Consider the following 14,547-nt stretch of genomic DNA (forward strand, 5'->3'; position numbering starts at 1 on the left):
CAGCATCCCTATTCTGGTTTCTTCACTCAGCTAACTGTAAAGTCTCGAAAGGCGAAGTCCAATGGTGTCTGCCCAAGGTCATTTTCCTCGGACATTGTATATCACAAGGTGCTAGACATCTGACTGAAGAAAGAAAACAAGCCATCATGGATATCACCTTCCCAACCACCTATTCCGCTATGCAGACTTTCCTTGGCCTCATCACTTACTGCAGGCAATGGATCCCTGATGCCTCAAAGCTCATGCAACCTCTGTACGACTGTCTCAAGAATGAAGGCTGAGTTTGGCTTCATGCTGAAGATCCACGTGTTTCTCATCAACACAGACTATGTTTTGACCGCCTTAAACAGGCTGTTGTCTCTGCCCCGGCCTTGGGCTTACCAGACTATACTCAGCCATTTCATCTTTTTGTCTCGGAATCGGAAGGTCATGCCTCTGGAGTTCTAGCACAACGCTATGATCATAAGTATCGGCCTTTGGGCTACTACTCAGCCCGCCTGGACCCTGTCGCCCGAACTGCCTCCACGTGCCTTAAGGCGGTCCACGCTGCTCACATCCTCCTTGACAAGTCAGCTGATATCGTCCTTGGACATGATCTAGTTATACAGGCCGGCCATGATCTCTCAGCTGTTCTGCAACAAACATCTCCGAAACATCTAACCAACCAAAGACACCTGCGGCTGCAGTGTTCCCTATTGTTGCCCTCCAATATAACATTTACCAGATATCTGACTATCAATCCTGCCACTTTGCTTCCACCTTCTAGGGGGGAAGGTGAAGAGGGTGAAGGTCCATTGGTGGAACCTCATGATTGTATAAAAATTTTGCAGGAAGAGACTTCTGCTCCAGAGAATATGGTGGCACATCCGCTCGCAGACCCTCAAGGGAAGTTCCACACGGGATATGCTGTCACAACGGACCTAACAGTCCTCAAGGCTGAAGCTCTACCACCATACATGTCTGCACAAGAAGCTGAACTTGTGGCTCTCACAGAGGCCTGCCACCTGGCAGCAGGAACAAAGGCGAATATGTATATACCGATTCCAGGTATGGACATGGAATTTGCAATGATTCTGGACTCTTGTGGAAGTCTAGAGGATTCATCACAGCTGCAGGTACACCAGTGAAACATGTCTCATGAATTAAGGCCCTAATGAAGGCCCTGGAACTACCCATTCAGGTTGCTGTTATCAAGGTCAAGGCTCATGGAAGACTAGATTCCAGGGAAGCCAGGGGCAACCACCTGGCTGACCAAGCAGCCAAGACTGCAGCAGTGGAGAATGTGTCATCAAAGTGGCAGGAAAAGGAAGAAGGGATGGGGGAAACCCTGCAAACCGTAGCTGTGGCGCTCACTAGAGCAAAGAGCCAAAGAACAGCCGGCGGAAGACCATACAAGTCCAGCGGAGACACGAGTGGAATCCAGGGGGGTCAGGATGCCTGAAGAAAAATTGTGTGAGGAACAAAGGAAGACCCCCCACTGAAGAAGTCAAGCAATGGAAAGCGGCAGGAGCCGTGCTGGCAGGTCGCAAAGATTCAAAGGTCAACTCGACTCTTTACCAAGTGGATGGGAAGCCTTGCTTGCCTAGACGCATGTACTCAGCTGTGGCAGCATGGGCTCACGGGCCTACACACAGAGGAAAGAATCAAGCTTTGGCATGTATCAAGAAACTGTACTTTGCACCCGGAATCTCTTCCACTGTGACTGCATACTCAAAATCCTGCTCTGTCTGCGCTACCTGCAACCCAACGTGTACGGCACGGGTCCCTCTCCAACACCTGGCTAAACCAGACTACCCTTGGCAGAGAATACAAGTCGACCATATCCAAATGCCTAAAGCAGGAAAATAGGAGTACGTTTTGGTAGCCGTGGATATGTTCTCAGCCTGGCCCGAGGCCTACCCGGTTGTCAACATGACTGCTAAAGTCACAGCCAAGAAACTGATCACCGAAATTGCCTGCAGATTTGGAGTTCCCCAAGTCATAGAATCGGACCAAGGACCAGCTTTCACAGCAAATATCTACGAAGAACTCTGGAACATGTTGGGAACAGATTTGGGCCTCCACACTCCATACCATCCTGCCAGTTCAGGCAAAGTGGAGAGAATGAATTCCACACTCAAGACCCAGCTCTTGAAAATGACCTAAGATCATCCCCTCCCCTGGCCCGACCTACTCCCCATAGTATTGTATCATATCACACACACTCCTCAGGCCAAACATGGGCTGACTCCCTATAAAATTTTGTTTGGGACCCCACCCAGGATAGGAGAGATTAGGCCCCAAGAGTTGTCTGAAACACATGATAGAGTGGTAAAATTTGTGATTGTTTTGTCTAGAGAATTGACTAACACCCGCTCTCCAGTATCTGCTTCTCTCCCAGAATCTACTGGTGATGCAGTACATGATTTCATCCCAGGCGATCTAGTGTATGTGAAGAAGTTTGTCCGGAAAGACTGCCTCCAGCCGCGGTTCGAGGGACCGTACATTGTGCTTCTCACCACCCTGACGGCTCTGAAGCTTGAGGGCAAGAGCACCTGGATTCACGCCTCCCACTGCAAGAGAGACAAAGCGAGTCTATAAAAGATGACTACCTTCTTCTATATCCTTTCCATATGCTTACTGTCTGTCCCAGGGTGGACAGCTACCACACAGGGGTAGATACCTCCTTCTTCTCAGGTTGGTTGGGAGGGCTCAAGGGATTCCTCCAACAAGTTTGTCTAGTAATGGGAGGTCTACTAGTATTGGGCCTGGTGGTCCTGTGTTGCATAGTCCCCTTATAACAGGAAAGCTATAACCAATGCTGTCCCAACCTCCGGGACCTTTCTGAATCAAGAGAAGATATGGAGAAATACACTCCTTTGAACAAGCCTGACCAGCCCCCCCATGACAAAGTCCAATTGAGAGATTTAGTTTAGGGACAGTTGGGAGAACTCCATGTGTCACCCAGGATAGGGCTCGATTGTCTGGGGGCGTCCCATAAGGGGGCAGCTTCTAAGATGATTGGGTGAAGAAATCCACCTCCCCTCTCCCCACACATGGACAGTCTCAAAGGCCCCGAAGCAAAGGAAAGCTTAGTGTTTAGGGGGGAATGTCGGGGTAAAAGAGAATATATATATTTGTAACTTTTATACTTTTGTAACTTTTATACGCTTTTTTGCTAATGTACTAACCACCATTTTGTGTCTTATAACAATAAGCTTTCCTTGCTACGTAATACTCAAATCGAAACTTAAACTAAGACAGTTCCAGTGTTGCCAAGACTTATTTCAGAGAAACGAAACAAGATTATAAGCTGACGGCTGCAATATCTGCCCAGAGACTGAGATAAGGAGATGTGGACCAATCAGGAGTGGTCAGACACTGGACTTTCATGGCTTACCCGCTCCGGACAACCCCTTTCCCCTCCCCATTATGTAGTGTATTTAGTTTTGTGTATGTAGGAATAAACACAGAACATTGCTGAGAACGTTGTCTGTAGTAGTCTTCTGAGCGTGCTCTGAGTTTGAACCAGCTTGTTGTCTGACTCATTCTTTGAATGGTTGACCCATGCTCATAGCCTTAATTTGGAGTGACTGGAGGACGAGTGGAATGTCATCACGACCCTCACAAAAGTACCGGTAATAAGGAGGACAACTACATGCCATAACATTAACACAATGACGGGTAAATTGAATAACACTTATAATCTAGTGACATTGGCAAAAGTCAGGGGTGGCAGAGATTAGACAGCAAATAGTTCTTTAAGTGGTAATTACTGATGACAGGTTCCCTTAATGTACCTCCAGTGCCATTTCACTCTCAAGCTTCGTATCTTGCCCTTAGTATAGAAAAGTGTCCACGCAATTAAAGAAGAAGTTGTCCACTACCATTAAAAATGCCCCCAATGTAATTAACCCATTGAGAGATTTTTTTCTAATTACCTAGCTTTGTCTTTATTGACTTTGAGCGGCGCTATCGCTGGCCACTCACAGGCATCACGCGACCCCCGGCTGCAGCCGGCTCTTGTTTCCCCTGATGTCACGTCAAGTGAGGCGTGACTCGGTGATGCGATCCCCGCGGTGGATGCTGGGCTGTGGGTGGGGTTTCACTGAGCGTCACACCCAGTATCCACCGCGCACTTTCCCAATGAATACAAGGTAATTGTCATTCACCAAATGTTATACAATTGAACGGTTAAGAAAAAAAAATTACATTTTTACCACTATAATGTTATTTTAGCCCCAGATTTTACATTTTTACAAAGGAAAATGGGTAAAAAATGACCAGATAATTTGTTATACAATTTCTGCTGAACGGGGCAATACCCCATATGTGTCTGTACAGTACTGCTTAGCCACATGGCGAGACTCGGGAGGGAAGGAGCGCTATTTGACTCTTGAAGAACAAATTTTCATAGAAAAGTTTGCAGCAATGGATGTTGCGAAGTGAAAATGCAAATATACCATTATAGTGGCCAGTACATTGTAGTGTCCGGTACGTTGCAGTGCCCTTACGTTGTAGCGCCCAGTACATGATTTCCAGCTAGTGCTTCTGGAAACACGTAAAATAAATTGCCTCTTCTCACTACAGTAATGCCAAACATGTGGATGCCATCTGTGGTTTCAGCACACTGTGGGGCCCAGGAGGAGGGTGCATTTGGATTTTTGGATTTGGGAGCGCAGATGTTGCTGGATTTCTTTTCCAGAGCCTTTGAGCTACCAGTAATGTGGATGCCCCCTATATTACTGTTTACAGATGATGAACCTGAGTGGGGACTTGTTTTTTGTGGGTTGGATAGAAGGTTTTATTGGTGGCATTTTTGGGTAACGAACATTTTGGATCATATTTATCTTGTTCTCTACGCTGAACACTTACAGTACAGACCAAAAGTTTGGACACACCTCATTTAAAGATTTTTCTGTATTTTCATGACAATGAAAATTGTACATTCACACTGAAGGCATCAAAACTATGAATTAACACATGTGGAATTATATACTTAACAAAAAAGTGTGAAACAACTGAAAATATGTCTTATATTCTAGGTTCTTCAAAATAGCCACCTTTTGCTTTGATGACTGCTTTGCACACTCTTGGCATTCTCTTGATCAGCTTCAAGAGGTAGTCACCGGAAATGGTTTTCACTTCACAGGTGTGCCCTGTCAGGTTTAATAAGTGGGTTTCTTGCATTATAAATAGGGTTGGGACCATCAGTTGTGTTGTGCAGAAGTCTGGTGGATACACAGCTGATAGTCCTACTGAATAGACTGTTAGAATTTGGATTATGGCAAGAAAAAAGCAGCTAAGTAAAGAAAAACGAGTGGCCATCATTACTTTAAGAAATGAAGGTCAGTCAGTGCGAAAAATTGGGCAAACTTTGAAAGTGTCCCCAAGTGCAGTTGCAAAAACCATCAAGCGCTACAAAGAAACTGGCTCACATGTGGACCGCCCCAGGAAAGGAAGACCAAGAGTCACCTTTGCTTCTGAGGATATGTTTATCCGAGCCACCAGCCTCAGAAATCGCAGGTTAACAGCAGCTCAGATTAGAGACCAGGTCAATGCCACACAGAGTTCTAGCAGCAGACACATCTCTACAACAACTGTTAAGAGGAGACTTTGTGCAGCAGGCCTCATGGTAAAATAGCAGCTAAGGACAGGCAACAAGCAGAAGAGACTTGTTTGGGCTAAAGAACACAAGGAATGGACATTAGACCAGTGGAAATCTGTGCTTTGGTCTGATGAGTCCAAATTTGAGATCTTTGGTTCCAACCACCATGTCTTTGTGCGACGCAGAAATGGTGAACGGATGGACTCTACTTGCCTGGTTCCCACCGTGAAGCATGGAGGAGGAGGTGTGATGGTGTGGGGGTGCTATGCTGGTGACACTGTTGGGGATTTATTCAAAATTGAAGGCATACTGAACTAGCATGGCTACCACAGCATCTTGCAGCGGCATGCTATTCCATCCGGTTTGCATTTAGTTGGACCATCATTTATTTTTCAACAGGACAAAGACCCCAAACACACCTCCAGGCTGTGTAAGGGCCATTTGACCAAGAAGGAGAGTGATGGGGTGCTACGCCAGATGACCTGGCCTCCACAGTCACCAGACCTGAACCCAATCGAGATGGTTTAGGGTGAGCTGGACCGCAGAGTGCAGGCAAAAGGGCCAACAAGTGCTAAACATCTCTGGGAACTACTTCAAGATTGTTGGAAGACCATTTCCGGTGACTACCTCTTGAAGCTCATCAAGAGAATGCCAAGAGTGTGCAAAGCAGTCATCAAAGCAAAAGGTGGCTACTTTGAAGAACCTAGAATACAACCCCTGGCAAAAATTATGGAATCACCGGGCTCGGAGGATGTTCATTCAGTCGTTTAATGTTGTTGAAAAAAAAGCAGATCACAGACATGGCACAAAGCTAAAGTAATTTCAAATGGCAACTTTAGGGCTTTAAGAAACACTAAAAGAAATCAAGGTTAAAAATGTGGTACTCAGTTAAGGGTAATTTTTTTCAGACCAGTCAGAGGGAAAAAATTATGGAATCACCCTGTAAATTTTCATTTCCAAAACCAACACCGGCATCAAATTATATCTGCTCGTTAGTCTGCATCTAAAAAGGAGTGATCACACCTTGGAGAGCTGTTGCACCAATTGGACTGACATGAATCATGGTTCCAACACGAGAGATGTCAATTGAAACAAAAGAGAGGATTATCAAACTATTTAAAGAAGGTAAGTCATCATGCAATGTTGCAAAAGATGTTGGTTGTTCACAGTCAGCTGTGTCTAAAATCTGGACCAAATACAAACAACATGGGAAGGTTGTTAAAGGCAAACATACTGGTAGACCAAGGAAGACATCAAAGAGTCAAGAGCGGAAACTTAAAGCAATATGTCTCCAAAACAGGAAATGCACAACAAAACAAATGAGGAACGAATGGGAGGAAACTGGAGTCAATGTCTGTGACCGAACTGTAAGAAACCGCCTAAAGGAAATGGGATTTACATACCGAAAAGCTAAACATAAGCCATCATTAACACCTAAACAGAAAAAAACAAGGTTACAATGGGCTAAGGAAAAGCAATCGTGGACTGTGGATGACTGGAAGAGTCATATTCAGTGATGAATCGCGAATCTGCATTGGGCAAGGTGATGATGCTGGAACTTTTGTTTGGTGCCATTCTAATGAGATTTATAAAGATGACTGCATGAAGAGAACATGTAAATTTCAACAGTCATTGATGATATGGGGCTGCATGTCACGTAAAGGCACTGGGGAGATGGCTGTCATTACATCTTCAATAAATGCCCAAGTTTACATTGATATTGTGGATGTTTGGGGATAATGACATCATTTTTCAAGATGATAATGCATACTGCCATAGAGAAAAAACTGTGAAAACATTCCTTGAAAGAAGACACATACGGTCATTGTCATGGCCTGCAAATAGCCCAGATCTCAATCCAATTGAAAATCTTTGGTGGAAGTTGAAGAAAATGGTCCATGACAAGGCTCCAACCTGCAAAGCTGATCTGGCAACAGCAATCAGAGAAAGTTGGAGCCAGATTGATGAAGAGTACTGTTTGTCACTCATTAAGTCCATGCCTCAGAGACTGCAAGCTGTTATTAAAGCCAGAGGCGGTGCAACAAAATACTAGTGATGTATTGGAGTGTTCTTTTGTGTGTTTGTTTTTCATGTTTCCATATTTTTTTCGTCTGAATTGAGTGATTCCATAATTTTTTCCCTCTGCTTGGTCTGAAAAAAATTACCCTTACTGAGTACCACATTTTTTATCTTGATTTCTTTCAGTGTTTCTTAAAGCCCTAAAGTTGCCATTTGAAATGACTTTAGTTTTGTGCCATGTCTGTGATCTGCTTTTTTTCAACATTAAACAACTGAATGAACATCCTTCGAGCCCGGTGATTCCATAATTTTTGCCAGGGGTCGTATAAGACATATTTTCAGTTGTTTCACACTTTTTTAAGTATAGAATTCCACATGTGTTAATTCATAGTTTTGATGCCTTCAGTGTGAATGTACAATTTTCATAGTCCTGAAAATACAGAAAAATCTTTAAATGAGAAGGTGTGTCCAAACTTTTGGTCTGTACTGTACATCGGGGTTTCCATCTAAACCTACAAAATACATGATTCAGATGACACCGCCGAGGGATCCATGAGGCAGCATAATTACACTGGACTCCGTCTACCCTCTGTTCAGAGGTGCACAAAACTGGTCGACTGCGCTTTTATGCACGCTTAAAAAGATGGACATCACTGGATCATAGGCCAGACGGCGTCCACAGCGCCTCAATATACGGAATCTTCCCCCGGGGTTCTGTCCGAACCACAATGGTCAAAATCACTGTTATTGTGAACAGTAAAGTTGAAGATGAAATAATCTCTAAACGGCCTAAAAGTTAAAGATGACATTTCCTTTGTATTTTAGGCAAAACAATAAATAAATTATATATATATTTTCATCTTTTACATTTTAAAAAAAATTTCAAAAAGGAAAATGGGCAAATGCAAAAGTTTGGGCATCCGGCAAGTTTAGTACCTAGTAGCGCCCCCTTTTGAAAGTATCACAGCTTGTAAATGCTTTTTGAAGCCAGACAAGAGTCTTTCAATTCTTGTTTGATGGATTTTCATCCATTCTTCCTTGGAGAATTCCTCCAGTTCTGAGAGATTCCTGGGGCATCTTGCATGCTCTGCTATTTTGAGGTCCAGGCCTCAATTAAAGGGGACTGTGAGGCCATTGTAAAACCTTCAGCTTGCGCATTTTGAGGTAGTCTATGGTGGATTTTAACATGTGTTTACTATCATCCATTTGTAGAAGTCATCCTCTTTTCATCTTCAGCTTTTTTATATATGGTGTTATTTTTGCATCAGCAAATTCTTGATATTTCATTGAATCCATTCCTCCCTCTACCCGTGAAATGTTCCCCGTGCCATTGGCTGCAACATGACCCCAAAGTATGATTGCTCCACCACTATGCTTAATGGTTGGCGAGATGTTCTTTTTCTGAAATTCTGTGCCCTTTTTTCTCCACACAACTTTGATCATTGCTCTATTTTAACCTCATCGGTCCATAGGACTTGTTTCCAAAATGCATCAGACCCGCTTAGATGTACTTTTGCATACTTTTGACACTGAATTTCATGGTGAGGACGCAGGAGAGGTTTTCTTCTGATGACTTTTCCATGAAGGCTATATTTATGCAGGTGTCTCTGAAGAGTTGAACAATGTACCACAACTCCAGAGTCTGCTAAATCTTTCTGAAGGTCTTTTGCAGTCAAGTGGAGGTTCTGATTTGCCTCTCTAGCAATCCTACTGAAAATTTGCTTGGTCTTCCAGACCTTATCTTGACCTCCACTGTTAGTTAACTGCCATTTCTTTATTACATTTTGAACCGAGGAAAGGGCAACTTGAAAACGCATTGCTTATAACCTTCTCCAGCTTTGTGGACTGCCACCAGTTTCATTTTCAGAGTGATAGACAGCTGCTTAGAAAAAGTCATGCCTGTTGGTTTTTTTGGCACAACGTTAGAGGAGGCTGAATTTTTATAAAGCTGGGGAATTTGCATCACCTGATCTTTCCTAACAAGGATAGTGAACGAGTCATAACCCTAACAGGCTAGGTAGGGTCTGAATCCTTGGTCAAAGTTATCTGTGCACACATATGTCCAAGGTTGCCCAAACTTTTGCATCAGCCCATTTTTTGGTCATAATAACAGTAATTTTGACCATTGGTGCCCAAACTTTTACATGACACTGTAGATTGTGTCATGCAATGATGGGAGTAGTAGTAGGTGACCACAGAACAGACATGACAGTCTCCCCTCCTCACCCTGCTGATCGGCCCATACTGTGATTGCCTCTTGAGCTCCATGTATAACTGCAACCTTTATATCAATCAGATCTTCATCCTAAAAAGAAAAACGTAAGATGAGCTCAAGTCCAATCACTTCATGGTCAGATGTTGTGGGGATTTCTGCGCCGTCTACCTGATGATCCTCCGGGATGTTGTGATTCTCCTCTGGACAGTCCTGGGAATACAGAGGACGGGGACATCTCTCTGGTGGATTTCTCTTCCTGGATCCATCTGTAGGAAACACACAGTGACAGAATAGATTGAGTCATGTGATGAGATGATGGGAGTAGTAGTAGGTGACAACAGAACAGACATGATAAGTCTCCCCTCCTGGATCCATCTGGGGAGACACAGAGACTGAATACATGACCTGCCGTGTATCTGTCTATATATGAGACTCGTCTCTCAGAACGAGTAATTCTATGTTTATGTATCAGGGAATAAATTACATTGTTGTGGTCCTCACCACCGGTACCGAGGACCCAGCACATTGTGGGCCTCAAGTATGAAGTGATAATCAGCGAGACCAAAGCCTAATGCTCTCTGCTCGGAGGATGTGGTCCCTAAGGAGAGGGACAGAGAAGACCCTCGTCAGTCAGATGGAGGAGCCATACTAAGAAACACAACTTCTCCAAGTTTCATCTCCACGAGGGATGGAACCACAGAGGAGCTCGAGAAAGCTACACATTTCCATCCATTGGTTTCTTCTCTCCTAATTCACTGTATGGAGATTGCAGGAAGAACGGTGACCATTTACCAGTGATTGTTTTTTGAGAGCTCATGATGTCAAAATGAGGACACGGCCTCCCTCCTGGACAGGATCTTCTGGGATCACTCTAAGAGGAAAGAACCTGATCTCCTATTAAAAGATTAGTTACTGTTTTATTCTCCTTCTTTAAATAGAGAGAAATCTCAACATCCGCCTTGATATAAACACGAAAATAAGCAGCAAGTTTTGCGTTTGTCTCTAGAGGAAAAAAGGGCACATGTACGGCTGAAGGATGAAGTCACAGCACCCGGAAGGACGGTGTTGTGGGGAGCACCCGGCACGCAGCGGTTAGTGCCTATCAATGTGTAAAAAGGACAACTAGAGAACAAGCACCGGGTTCATGGGCGCTTACTGATGCACACGGGGAGCCAAGGAGAGATTGTCTGGTCAGACTCCACAGAAAAGCTCCATAATACATATTCTTCTGAACAAACATCCCTTTAAGGGAGACTTACAATTATTACCACCACGCTTGTGCTGCCCGATGTCCCTGAGGGCCAACACCTACGTCATCATCCCACTTACCATATTTTTCGGACTATAACACGCACTCTTTTCCACCAAAATTTTGGAGGAAAGTGGGGGGTGCACTTGTAGTCCAATATACATAAATACTGTTGCTGTGGGTGGTGTGGGGGGAGCGACAGCAGCGGAGTTTTGGGGCACAGGAGGCAGCAGCCACCTGCTGCAGCCTACACTGTGCCCGCTACTAAAGAAAATGAATATTCACTGCTCCCACCCACTACAATCCACTCCGATGGGAGTGATGAACATTCATTGTCTTTAATAGCGGGCACACTGACCGCAGAACGGCAGCAGGAGCCGCGCTGCGGGTACAGTGAGCGCGCTATTAGGGAGAATGAATGGTCACTGTTCCCCACGCACACAGTCCGGGCATGGGGAGCAGTGACTATTCCAGCACAGCAGATCACTATGTGAGGGCTAATGGCAGCGACGCCATGCGCGGGTCTCACAGTGAGAACCCTGTCGACAGCAGAGAGACGCAGCACTGGAGGAGAGAGGAGGTGAGTATGAGTGTCTATTTTTTTTTTGCGTGCAGCATGATGAGGCTCGGTGGGGGCAAGCATACCAGGATGAGGGGGGCCATATATACAGGGAAGAAGGGTGCCAAGCATACCAGGATGAGGAGGGCCATACATACAGGGAAGAAGGGTGCCAAGCATTCCAGGATGAGGGGGGCCAATACATACAGGAATGAAGGATGCCAGGCATACCAGGATGAGGGGGGCCCATACATACAGGAATGAAGGATGCCAGGCATACTAGGATGAGGAGGGGCAATACATACAGGGATGAAGGGTGCCATACATACCAGGAAGAGGGATGGGGGGGGGCATACATACAGGGATGAAGGGTGCCATACATACCAGGATGAGGGATGAAGGTGCCATACATACCAGGATAGGGGATTGGGGTGCCATGCATATCAGGATGGGGATGAGGGCCACGTATTACAGGAAGGAGGGAGCCATATATACCAGGATGGGGGATATTAACAGAATTGGGGGACATTACCCCTATAACAGTGTCAGCAGCAGACCCCCTCCCCCTTAACAATGCATCATGACCACATTTTTCGCTTACATTTTTTTTCTCCTCTAAAACCTAGGTGCGTCTTATGGTCCGGTGCGTCTTACAGTCCGAAAAATACGGTATGTAGTCTGGAGAAGACATTCTGATCAGCCGCAATGAAGAGGAAGAGCGGACTGCCTGTCATTTTGCTGTCGTTGAGCCCTTGAGGCGAGAACACCCCATCCTGTGCACTCGGACGTCAAGTGATAAGGCTCTTTAACCCCTTCCTGATATCTGGTGCTCATGCATGGAGGATGCCAGGTGCGCGTCTGTGGAGAGAGCTCCGATTGCTGCCGACAGCCTGACAGAGCCATTTAAAGGGAACCTGTCATGTAAAAGAACAGTAATAAGCTGCCCACATGGGGTTAATCTACAGGCTAATAGCATTTTGAACCAGCCCAGCGCACGCACTGAGAGCCCCACTGCGGGTGGAAATTATTATTAGTTATTATTATAGCGTCATTCATTCCATGGCGCTTTACATGTGAAAGGGATATACATAGCACAAACAATTACAATAAATTTTGAACAATACAAGTCTGCGACTGGTACAGGAGGAGCGAGGACCCTGCCGGCGAGGGCTCACAATCTAGAAGGGATGGGTGAGGATACAGTAGGTGAGGGTAGAGCTGGTCGTGCAGCGGTATGGTGGAGCGGTGGTTACTGCAGGTTGTAGGCTTGTCGGAAGAGGTGGGTCTTCAGGTTCCTTTTGAAGGTTTCCACGGTAGGCAAGACGCTGATGAGTTGGGGTAGAGTTCCAGAGTAGGGGGGAAGCACAGGAGAAATCTTGCATACGATTATGGGAAGAGGAGATAAGAGGGGAGTAGAGAAGGAGATCTTGTGAGGATCGGAGGTTGCGTGTAGGTAAGTATCGGGAGACTAGGTCACAGATGTATGGAGGAGACAGGTTGTGAATGGCTTTGTATGCCAAGGTTAAGGTTTTGAACTGGAGTCTCTGGGTAATGGGAGGCCAGTGAAGGGATTGACAGAGAGGAGAGGCTGGGCAATAGCGGGGGGGACAGGTTGATTAGTCAGGCAGCAGATTTTAAGATAGATTGGAGAGTGTTAGAAGGGAGGCCACACAGCAGGAGGTTGCAGTAGTCGAGGCGGGAGATGATGAGGGCGTGCACTAGTTTTTTTGCTGATTCGTGGTGGTGGAATGTGCGGATCCGGGAGATATTTTTGAGTTGGAGTCGGCAGGAAGTGGAAAAGGCTTGGATATGTGGTTTAAAGGAGAGATCAGAGTCCAGGGTTACCCCAAGGCAGCAAGCTTGCGGGACTGGGGAGAGTGGACAGCCATTGACTTTGATGGATTGGTCAGTTGGGAGGTTACGTGAGACGGTGGAAAGATGATGAATTCAGTTTTGTCCATGTTAAGTTTTAGAAATCTGTCAAAGAAGGATGAAATAGCGGACAGACATTGTGGGATTTTGGCTAGTAGGGAGGAGATATCGGGTCCAGAGAGGTAGATCTGTGTGTCATCAGCATAGAGGTGATACTGAAAGCCATGAGACTATGAGCTGTCCCAGGCCGAAGGTGTAGATGGAGAGCAGAGGTCCTAGGACTGAACATTGGGGGACACTGACAGATAGGGGGTGAGATTAGGAGGTGGTGTGTGAGGGGGAGACATTGAATGTCTGGTCAGTTAGTTATGAAGAGATCCAAGATAGGGCCAATTCTGTGATGCCAAGAGATGAGAGAGTCTATAGTAAGAGGGAATGGACTACTGTGTCAAAGGCAGATGACAGGTCCAGAAGGAGAAGGACAGAGTAGTGTAGCTTGGATTTGGCGGTTAGTTGGTCGTTGGTGACTTTAGTCAGGGCAGTTTCAGTGGAGTGGTGTGGTCAGAAGCCAGATTGGAGGTGGTCAAAGAGGAAGCAGGAGGAGAGGTGGGACGACAGTTCAGAATGGATGTGTTGCTCCAGTAGTTTTGAGGCATAGGGGAAAAGTGATATGGGGCGATAGCTAGTCAGAGAGGATAGGTGTGTTCGAGGCATGTCTGAAGCATGAGGGGAAAACACCAGTTGTTAGTGACAGGTTGAAAAGGTGGGTTAGGGTTGGGATGAGGATAGTGGTAAGGTTAGGGATGAGGTGGGACGGGATTGGGTCAAGTTCGCAGGTGGTGAGGTGTGATTTGGAGAATAAAGAGAGTTGATCATCCGTAATGGAGGAGAAGCTGGTTCTGGAGGATGGTTGAGTAGGTGTGAGAAGGGGCTGTGGGCACTTTAGGCAAAAGCTTTGTCTGATGGTGTCAATCTTCTGCTTGAAAAATGTGGCAAAGTTTTCGGCTGAGATGAGAGGGAGGAGGCGCTGACCCCCGGCACTGACA

The 14,547-nt window shown here is 45.6% G+C and overlaps 1 pseudogene; it reads right to left on the bottom strand.

The window, feature by feature from the left end:
• Nucleotides 1-14,547, bottom strand: part of LOC141272249 (uncharacterized) — a 67,687-nt pseudogene that overhangs the window by 13,460 nt on the left and 39,680 nt on the right.

Source organism: Phyllobates terribilis, unplaced genomic scaffold (assembly GCF_046119375.1).
Source record: "Phyllobates terribilis strain yellow unplaced genomic scaffold, ASM4611937v1 Scaffold_1__5_contigs__length_1240528914, whole genome shotgun sequence".
NCBI classification, from domain to species: Eukaryota; Metazoa; Chordata; class Amphibia; order Anura; family Dendrobatidae; genus Phyllobates; species Phyllobates terribilis.